This window comes from Indicator indicator, chromosome 28 (genome assembly GCF_027791375.1).
Source record: "Indicator indicator isolate 239-I01 chromosome 28, UM_Iind_1.1, whole genome shotgun sequence".
NCBI classification, from domain to species: Eukaryota; Metazoa; Chordata; class Aves; order Piciformes; family Indicatoridae; genus Indicator; species Indicator indicator.
Window position 1 is genome coordinate 11,099,308 of NC_072037.1, and position 9,208 is coordinate 11,108,515.

A 9,208-nucleotide genomic window follows, 5' to 3' on the forward strand; every position below is an offset into this window, starting at 1 on the left:
TGAGACAATTTTGTTCCACTGGCTGTCAGAATGGGCTGCTTGTTTGTTCTTGGAGGCCTTCCAGAGAGGGCATTTAGTTAGTTGTTTATTTTCCTTCAGAAAGGAAAGATTCCTTCCAAAGCTCCCTGTGTACGCTTGGGATTCTCCCACGTGCCCAGTGTGGGCATTGGCCATGCACACGTGGGAGGAGGGGGAGACTGGGGGGGAAGTGTCCTGGAGCTGCAGGGAGGGAGTTGCTTGGTCGGACTGTCTGTCTGTCTGTGCACAGGAGCTGTGCAGGATGCAGCAGGTGAGGAGCCAGGCAGTGCTGCAGGCTCACAGGGCTGGGCTGCAGCTGCATGGCTGCTAGGGAGCAGTTTGTCCTTGAGTAGGTTTCAAAAAGCTTCTCTAAAGATCTCAGGGGAGGCTGAGATATCACAGGGTCACAGCATGGGACCTCTGGAGCACACCCAGTCCAACCCTCCCTGCTCAGGCAGGGCACCCACAGCAGCTTGCCCAGGAACACAGTGCCCAGCTGGGGGTGGAAGCTCTGCAGAGAAGGAGACTCCACAACCTCTCTGGGCAGCCTGCTCCAGCCCTCCAGCAACCTTACACCAAATAATTTTCACCTCCTGGTCAGATGGAACCTCCTGGGTTCCAGTTTGTGCCCCTTGCCCCTTGTCCTGTCCCTGGGCACCACTGAGCAGAGTCTGGCCCCAGCCTCTTGACCCCAGCCTTTATCTCTTGCTGAGCATTGCTCAGCTCCCCTCTGGGGCTGCTCTTCTGCAGGCTCTCAGCCCCAGGGCTCTCAGCCTTTGCTCCTCACAGAGTTTCTCCAGGCCCCTCAGCATCTCTGGAGCCTCCTCTGGACTCTCTCCAGCAATTCCCTGCCTCTCTTGAACAGAGGAGGCCAGCAAGCCATCTCCAAGGGTTGTGCAATTATCTCAAGTATCAATTTCCCTTAGTGTGATGGTTTGAAACTGTCTTTTTAATTTTTCCTTGCAAAGTTCAGAACAGAGAAAGTGAAAGAGTGTAAATAAGTCACTGTTGGGTGTAAGAAAGCAAAATACTGATTGTTCTAAACACTTCCATTGGATAGATAGAAATGTTTAAGAACTATTACCCAAAACAAAGTAGGCATTCTGCACATTCTGTGTTCGGCAGTGGGGGCAGTTGCTGGGCTGTCTGGCTGCTGTTTCTTCTTCTCTTCTGGCTGAAGATAACACACTGACCTTGGCAGCTAAGTTAACAACTTTCTGCTTAACTAACTCTGCTTCTCTGTCCAGGGGGGTCTGGGGGGGAAGCTCCTGGGAGAGAGAGGCCCCTTTGGGAGGGTCCCCTTGGGGGGAAGCAAAGGGAGATCGATTGTGCTTTTTCTGTTGATTGTATATATTTGTGAATGTTGTGAATTTTGTATAGTGTGAGGGCTTCACTTGGGGATTTCCCAGCCCTGCCAGACCTTTCCCTTGCCTAGGTCCAAAGCTGGCAGAGAGGTGGGGACGTGGGGTGGCTGTGCTGAGGGTGGCCATGCAGCCACATGGCTGGGACAGCCACACTCACCCCCACTCCATGCTTTGCTGCTCTGCTTAATGAGCCTCAGATGGTGCTGCTGCTGCTGCTGGTTCATTTATGCTGTGTCCTAATGGCATGGAGCGAGCTATTGGGCTCTTCAGCATCCTTCTCTTCTTACTAATTAGGTATTAAAGCATAATCATGGTAGCAAGAAAGCAGCTGTAATGCACTCTGGGCAAAGCTAACAATGTGGACACACTGCTCTTAGCTGCATTTGTCAAGGTTTCCTATTGCAGACCTGCTGTGAGTAATTGTAGGAATGGTTTGGGTTTTGGGGGTTTTTTTTGTGTTGTTTTTTGTTTTTTTGGAGCCTGCAATGGCCTTGGTGAGTGTTTGCAGTCAGTCCTGCTAACGAGTGAGGCTTGTGTGGGAGAGGCTGCTGGAGCTGTGGTGGAAGATTCCTCCCCTGCTTGACGGATGGTGGGGATTTCACTGCCTGGTACTTCAAGTTTTGCAAAAGGTGGTTAATAGTTCAGAGGAAGGAGTGATGTGCAATGGGGTAGGAAGTTACCCCCAAATGGGGTAGGAAGTTACCCCCAAATGGGGTAGGAAGTTACCCCCAAATGGGGTTGGAAGCTACCCCCCAAATGGGTTGGAAGTTGTTATCCCCAAATGGGGTAGGAAGTTACCCCCAAATGGGTTGGAAGTCGTTACCCCCAATGGGTTGGAAGTCTTTACCCCCAATGGGTTGGAAGTCTTTACCCCCAATGGGTTGGAAGTTACCCCCCAAATGGGTAGGAAGTTACCCCCCAAATGGGTTGGAAGTTACCCCCCAAATGGGGTTGGAAGTTACTCCCCAATGGGTAGGAAGTTGTTACCCCAAATGGGTTGGAAGTCTTTACCCGCAATGGGTAGGAAGTTACCCCCCAAATGGGTAGGAAGTTACCCCCCAAATGGGTTGGAAGTTACCCCCCAAATGGGGTTGGAAGTTACTCCCCAATGGGTAGGAAGTTACCCCCCAAATGGTTGGAATTTACCCCCAAATGGGGTTGGAAGTTTCCCCCAAATGAGGTTGGAAGTTAACCCCCAAGTGGGGTTGGAAGTTACCCCCAAATGGGTAGGAAGTTACCCCCAAATGGGTAGGAAGTTACCCCCCAAATGGGTTGGAAGTTACCCCCAAATGGGGTTGGAAGTTAACCACCAAATGGGTAGGAAGCTACCCCCAAAATGGGTTGGAAGTTACCCCCGAATGAGGTTGGAAGTTAACCCCCAAATGGGTTGGAAGTTACTTCCCAATGGGTAGGAAGTTACCCCCCAAATGGGGTTGGAAGTTGTTACTCCCAAATGGGTTGGAAGCTACCCCCAAATGGGTTGGATGCTGGCAGTGCCACCCAGGCTGTTCCTGTGGCACCCAGGCTGTTCCTGTGGCACCCTGCTCCCTTCTGGGCACATGCAAAAGACAAAGCAACTGGAGGTTGTCCTGGAGGAGTAATTGAAAGCAGGGTTTGGAGAGCTGGGGTGGGAGGCATCAGCTCTGGGGCACTGCTCTGCTGTCCCAGTGATGCACCTGAGCTGATGGGCTGCAACAGCCAGTGATGGGAAGGAGCAAACTCAGTCCTTCCAAGCCAGTGGGCTGTGAAGATTGTTATTAAAGAGAGAAAAAAAAAGAAGGGAATTTCTTTCTTTCATGCAGAAATGGTGCTGAAGTCTCTGTACAGAGAGATTTATCACAAGGACCTCTCTGCTCCAGCTGCCAAGCTGAGATCAGTGTTCCAGGGAGGTATTCTGCCCAGGGAAGTGGTGGAGTCCCCATCCCTGGAGGGGTTTCACAGCCATGGAGATGTGGTGCTGAGGGCTCAGGAGCTGCCCCCTTCTTGGAGGCCAGGCTGGATGCAGCCTTGAGCAACCTGGATTAGGGGAAGGTGTCCCTGCCCATGGCAGGGGGATTGGAACTGGATGATCTTGAAGGTCCTTGCCAAGCCCAAGCATTCTGTGACGCTGTGAGGCATGCACTGAGGTTTGTCAGTCCTTGGGAGAGGGTAGCAGGACCTTCAGCTGAATGCATTGACCTGGAGGGCAAAAACCCCACGCTGACCTCCATGGCGTTCTGGAGGTAAGGGAGGAAGCTGGGTCAGGGTCCTGAGCTCAGTTTTGATCTAAATACAAACATTAATTGCAAACCCATTGCATGTTTAGGAAAAAAAACCTCCAGTTGGGAGGTGGCTCAGCTCTTTGGTTCAAGTGCAGCCTGCAGGGAACCATCTGAAGGACTCCTGCCTCGAGGTCCCACTCTACTCTGTTTGTTTGCTCAGCCTGTTCCTCCAGCAGCCAAATCCCAGCATGGGCTCTGCCTCCTGCCCTCCCCCTTGCCTTTTTTTTTTTTCTTTTCTTTCTTTCTTTTTTTTTTCTCCTCATCATATTGTTCTAATTACTGGAGTGTGAAGAATTGACTCTTGGAATGCCTCTTGGCAAATTCCATTTGTGCATCGCTGACGTTTCCCTGCGCTGCCTCCTGGCTGTTAGCGCTGCCCCTGCTCAGCCTGGCCTTGGATCACAGCTTCTCCAGCACCCTTCCTGGGCAAACTGGGCCATACTGGTTAGCCTGTTGGATGGAGATGATAAGTGCCAACAGGAGATGGGGAGGAGAAAAAGGGAATCTTAGAGTGGCTCAGGTTGGAAGGGAGCTCAGAGAGCATCTACTGCAGCCTCCCCACCATGGGCAGGGACACCTCTCAGCTAGACTCAGCTGCTCAAGGACTCATCCAACCTGGCCTTCAACACCCCCAGGCAGGAGGCATCCACAGCCTCCCTGGGCAGCCTGTTCCAGAGTCTCAGCACCCTGGTACTGAAGAACTTCCTCCTCAGCTCCAGTCTAACCCTGCTCTGCCTCAGCTTCAAACCATTTCCCCTTGGCCTGTCTCAGACACCCTCATGAAGAGTCCCTCTGCAGCCTTCCTGCAGGATCCCTTCAGGTCCTAGCAGGCAGCTCTAAGGTCCCCCTGGAGCCTTCTCCTCTCCAGGCTGCACACCCCCAGCTCCCTCAGCCTGTGCTCACAGCAGAGCTGCTCCAGCCTTGGATCATCTTTGTGCCCTCCTCTGGCCTCACTCCACCACCTCTGTGTCCTTCTTCTGCTGGGGACACCAAAGCTGGAGGCAGGATTGGAGGTGAGGTCTCAGCAGAGCAGAGAATGTTGGTTGCTGATGGCAAATGCCAACAGGAGATGAAAAAAGGGAAGAGAATGAGGGATTTGGGGAAGGATGTTTGTGGCTGGGACTTCTTTGCCTGTGTGTGGTCACTTCCTTTTGCTTTCTCTTGATACTGGCCCTTGAGGAAGGGGCTTGCTGGCTCTGCCTGGACCTTCTGCGTCCTGGCTGGGTTGTGTGGACTTGCAGCAGACCCCTGTGCAGTCATCTGTTGGTGTTGCAGGGAATCAAAGGTGTGTGACCTATTACCTGCCCAGGGAGGTGGTGGAGTCCTCATCCCTGGGCCATCCTCAGGAACTGTGTGGCCATGGCACTTGGGGACATGGTTTAATGGCCATGCTGGTGTTGAGTTGATGGTTGGACTGGGGGGTGATCTTAGAGGCTTTTTTTTTTTTTTCCAACCAAAATGATTCTGTGACTGTGGAGTTGTTTCTAGAAGGCTTTTGGAGGTGATTGTGGAGCACTTGAGTGATGCTTTGAGTTTGTTTGTTTGTTTTTTTTTTTTTTCCCTGTAGCTGCAAGGGGCTAAAAACTTGAAAAATAACCCCAAAAGCTCAGTTAGCAAAGTAATTGCAAGGTTCCTGTGACTGAGGCTTTAAGAAAAACGTCAGAGAGGAGATTTTTTTTCTTCCTAATGTTAGAGACTGGGCAGCTTTGGACCATCTCCTGATTCCACAGCTCTTGTGGTAGGTCCATGCAGCAGAGCTGTGCTGTGAAATTGCAGGTTGCTTCTGTCTGGCTTTCCCTCATCCCTCTCTTTGGAGCCTGACAGACCCTGGAGAGAGGAGCAGGGGTGGGTTGGAGGAGGGCTTTACCCCAGGGCTGTGAGTGCTCTCTTTAGCCAAGGACCTAGGCCTGAAGCTCTGGTGGGTTTGGCTACCATGAAGTCTCTTCCTTTCTCATAAAGCCTCCCAGCAAGCCCCCATGGACCGTGGGCTGCAGAGGCATTTGGCTGGATCCCAGCTGACTTTGTCAGAGGAACTGAGCCAGTTGGGAAGCAAAAATTCATCCCAAAGGCTCTGCACTGCTGGCAGCCCCTGGATGGGACCAGGACAGAGCTGTGGTGTGATGAGAGCCCAGTTCTTTGCTCCTCAATGGGAGCCTGGTAAAGGGATGCCCCAGCCTCAGCCTGTGCTGCTCTGCTCTGCAGATGTGTTGGGGCTCACCAAGGCTGTGGGCAGCTTCTCCTACCTCCACAGCTGTTTTCTGCTCCATAAAGGGGGTTAATTGTCCCTTGGAGGGGTGCTTGGCACATCTGCTGCCTTCTAAAGTGCCTCTTCTTGGTCAATGGCTCACAGAAGAGCAGTTATCCTTCAGAGGAGCAACAGAGCCTGAACCTTCACCACCTTAGCACACTGTGCTGGCAGCTCATCAGTTTTAACCTTGATAAGGGGAGGACTGGAAAAGCAAAGGAAGGTGAAGAAACCTGCCTTGGACTAGGCTCAGGAGAAGCTGGCTGGAGAGCTTCCAGGGAGGGCTGACCTGTGGCCAGGGTTGCTCAGCTTTGGGCTTCTTCTTTTCACAGTGCCAGGGACCTTCATGATGCAGGGAGAGGGCAGTGCTGAAAGCCCTGTGAGCAGAAAGAGCTGCAGCCACTTGGGCTGCCAGAGGAGATGCCCAGAGAAGTTGTGGATGCCTCATCCCTGGAAGTGTTCAAGACCAGGCTGGATGAGGCTTTGAGAAACCTCCTCTAGTGGGAAGTGTCCCAAGGGGTTGGAATTGGATGAGCTTTGGGGTCCTTTCCATCCCAACCCATTCTGTGATTCTGTGGTGATGCTGGAGAGAGCTCTTGGGAAGCTTTAAGGTCCCTTCCAAGAGTTGGGGCTGTTCAGCCTGGAAAAGAAGAGGCTCCAAGGAGACCTTAGGTCAGCCTTCCTGAAGGGGGTCTGCAAGAAAGCTGGGGAGGGACTATTTACAAGGGCTGGTAGTGACAGGAATGGCTTGAAGCTTGAGGAGGGGAGATTGTGACTGGAAAATAGGGAGAAATTCTGTAGAATGAGGGTGGTGAGACTCTGGGACAGGCTGCCCATAGAAATTGTGACCTTCTCATCCCTTGAGGTGGTCAAGACCAAGCCTGGATGAAGCTTTGAGCAACCTGGGAGGTGTCCCTGCCCATGGCAGGGGGGTTGGAACTAGATGATCCTTGTGGTCCCTTCCAACCCTGACTGATTCTATGATTGTAAGAGTGTCAACCAGCCCCAAAGCATTGAACTGGGGGCCCTTAGCTCTTCCCAGAGGCTTCTCCAGCTCTGTCTTGCCACAGAAAGCCTTGTGAGGAGGCAGTGATGGATGAGAATGAGTTGCAGCAAGCTGCTGTAAGCTGAGGGCCAAGCAGATCTGCAGAGTTTGGTGGTTTTGCTTCCTTCTATTTCTAGCTCCATTAAACTCTTTTATTTTTCCTTCCCTCTCCTCCCTAGCCTCTTCTGAAACATAAACCAGTAAATGCCATAACAAGGGCACACTTAAGGCAAAATGAAGCATGACTGTAAATCTGAGTGACCCAACTGCAAGAGAGGTCAGATAAGAGACATTCCCCCCAGTGGTGCTCATTAAGGCTGTAATTTACCATCCTGGTTTACCTGCTCCGTTTGCAAAGCCTGCCTGGTCAGAGGAGGGGGAGGCAAGAGATGAAGGATATCTAGAAGGAAATTTTCCTCTGCCATGTGTGTGCATTTGGGGCAAGAGAGCAGGTGAAGGGGAAGAAGGGAGTTTGATAGTGCTGATTAGCTGTGGTGTGCTTGGAATCTTGGAAAGAAACCCTTCCCTGCTTTGGTTGGGAGAAGGAAGGAGCTGCAGGAGGGCTCTCCACAGCATGACCCTGCTGCTGTCTGGAGAAGGCAGGGCTGGGCTGTTTGCTGTCCTGCTGCTGGCATGCACTGAGCAAACCTGCACTGAAATGTTTGCAGAGCATGTCAAGCCCCCTCCCCAACCCCAACCCAGAGCTGTTTGGAGCCCCCAGCTGGAATTTGGAGCTCAGGTGCTGAGGCTGGGTGCAGGAAGGCTGTGAGCTCATCAGCCAGCCTGGGGCTGCTGGTTTCTGCACCAGGAACATGCATGAGGAAGGTTAGAATCCAGAGTTACTCAGGAGAATGGAAATGCCCTTGGGGATAAGCTCTCAGGGAGGCTGGGCAGGAGTTTCCCATGGGGATGTTGGACCCAGTGGTGCTTTTCAGAGCTTCTCTGTGGATATGTGGCCACCAACCCCAGCATTTCTTCTCTGACAGGGTTGTCAAGCTCTAGTGCAGGCTGCCCAGGGCAGTGGTGGAGTCCCCATCCCTGGGGGGGTTTCAAAGCTGTGTTGGTGTGGTGCTGGGGAACATGGCTTAGTGGTGAGCTGGCAGTGCTGGCTTAGCAGTTGGATCTGGTGATCTTCAGGGTCTTTTCCAACCAAAATGATTTTGTGACTCTCTTTCTGCCTGATGTTCTTTCCTCAAAGTGTGGTCAGGGATTGGCCCAGGGAGGTGGTGGAGTCCCCATCCCTGGAGGTGCTCCAGAAACCTGTGGCCATGGCACTTGGGGACATGGTTTGATGGCCATGGTGGCCTTAGGTTGACAGACTCCATGACCTTAGAGGTCTTTTCCAAGGGAAGCAGTTCTGTGTTTTTCTGTTCCTGCCTGTTTGCCTGCCTCAAGCCCTTGAGGTGTTCACCCAAGTGTGGAAATGCAGCCAGGTGATGGCAGGAGGAAAGGGCTCTGCAGAGGAACCCCTCCTATGGCAGGAACCAACCAAAGAGGGATTTGTCTTGGCTTGGGCTCCTCTTCTGGTTTTGCTTTTCCTGCCCAGAGGTTACTCTGCAGGTCTGCACCATCTGGGGGGGAGGTGCCACGAGCACACCTTTGCAATCCTTTGTATTTCAGAGGGCCTCTGCTAATTCCCCTGGTGCCAAAGCTCCTTTGGCTTCCTTAATTACCTGGTTTTGAGCAGTTTCCTTGCTGCCTTGCCTGGCCTGTGGTTGTTTCAGTGAGCTCTCTCTTCTCCAGGAGGTTTGGTTGTGTGCACCACACCACCTGAAGTCAACAAGAGGCTGAACTTCAAAGTGAGGCATGGGAATAAATATTATCCTGGCTGGAGGCTACTGTTTATCCTTTTCCTTCTGAAACAAAACAAATTCAGACGTGCCTCCTCCAGACCTGAAATTAACCATTCTCTCTCTTTCTCTCTTTTCTTTTTTGTCTTTTACCACCCTGGTGATGCCAGCACTGTGCTTATTTGCTTTGGTGACCTTCTCTGCCTCTCTCAATCGTCTGGGTTCATGGTTTTGCAGCAGTTTTGGAACTGTCTTAGGAGAAATTGCAGTAGCCAGGGCAAAAATCCTCTCCTCTTGCTTGTGTGGTGTCCATGGATCACCAAAGGGCCAGACCCTGGTGTGGTGGGAGAGCCCAAGGAGATGCTGAGAACCCAAACCTGAACCTTGAAGGATCCAGGAGGGTGTTTGCTTCAGGGTGCAAGGAGCTGAGCAAGGGTTGTGCCCAGGCTGAGTTGTTTGCTTTGGGATTTGATGCCTGGAAGTGC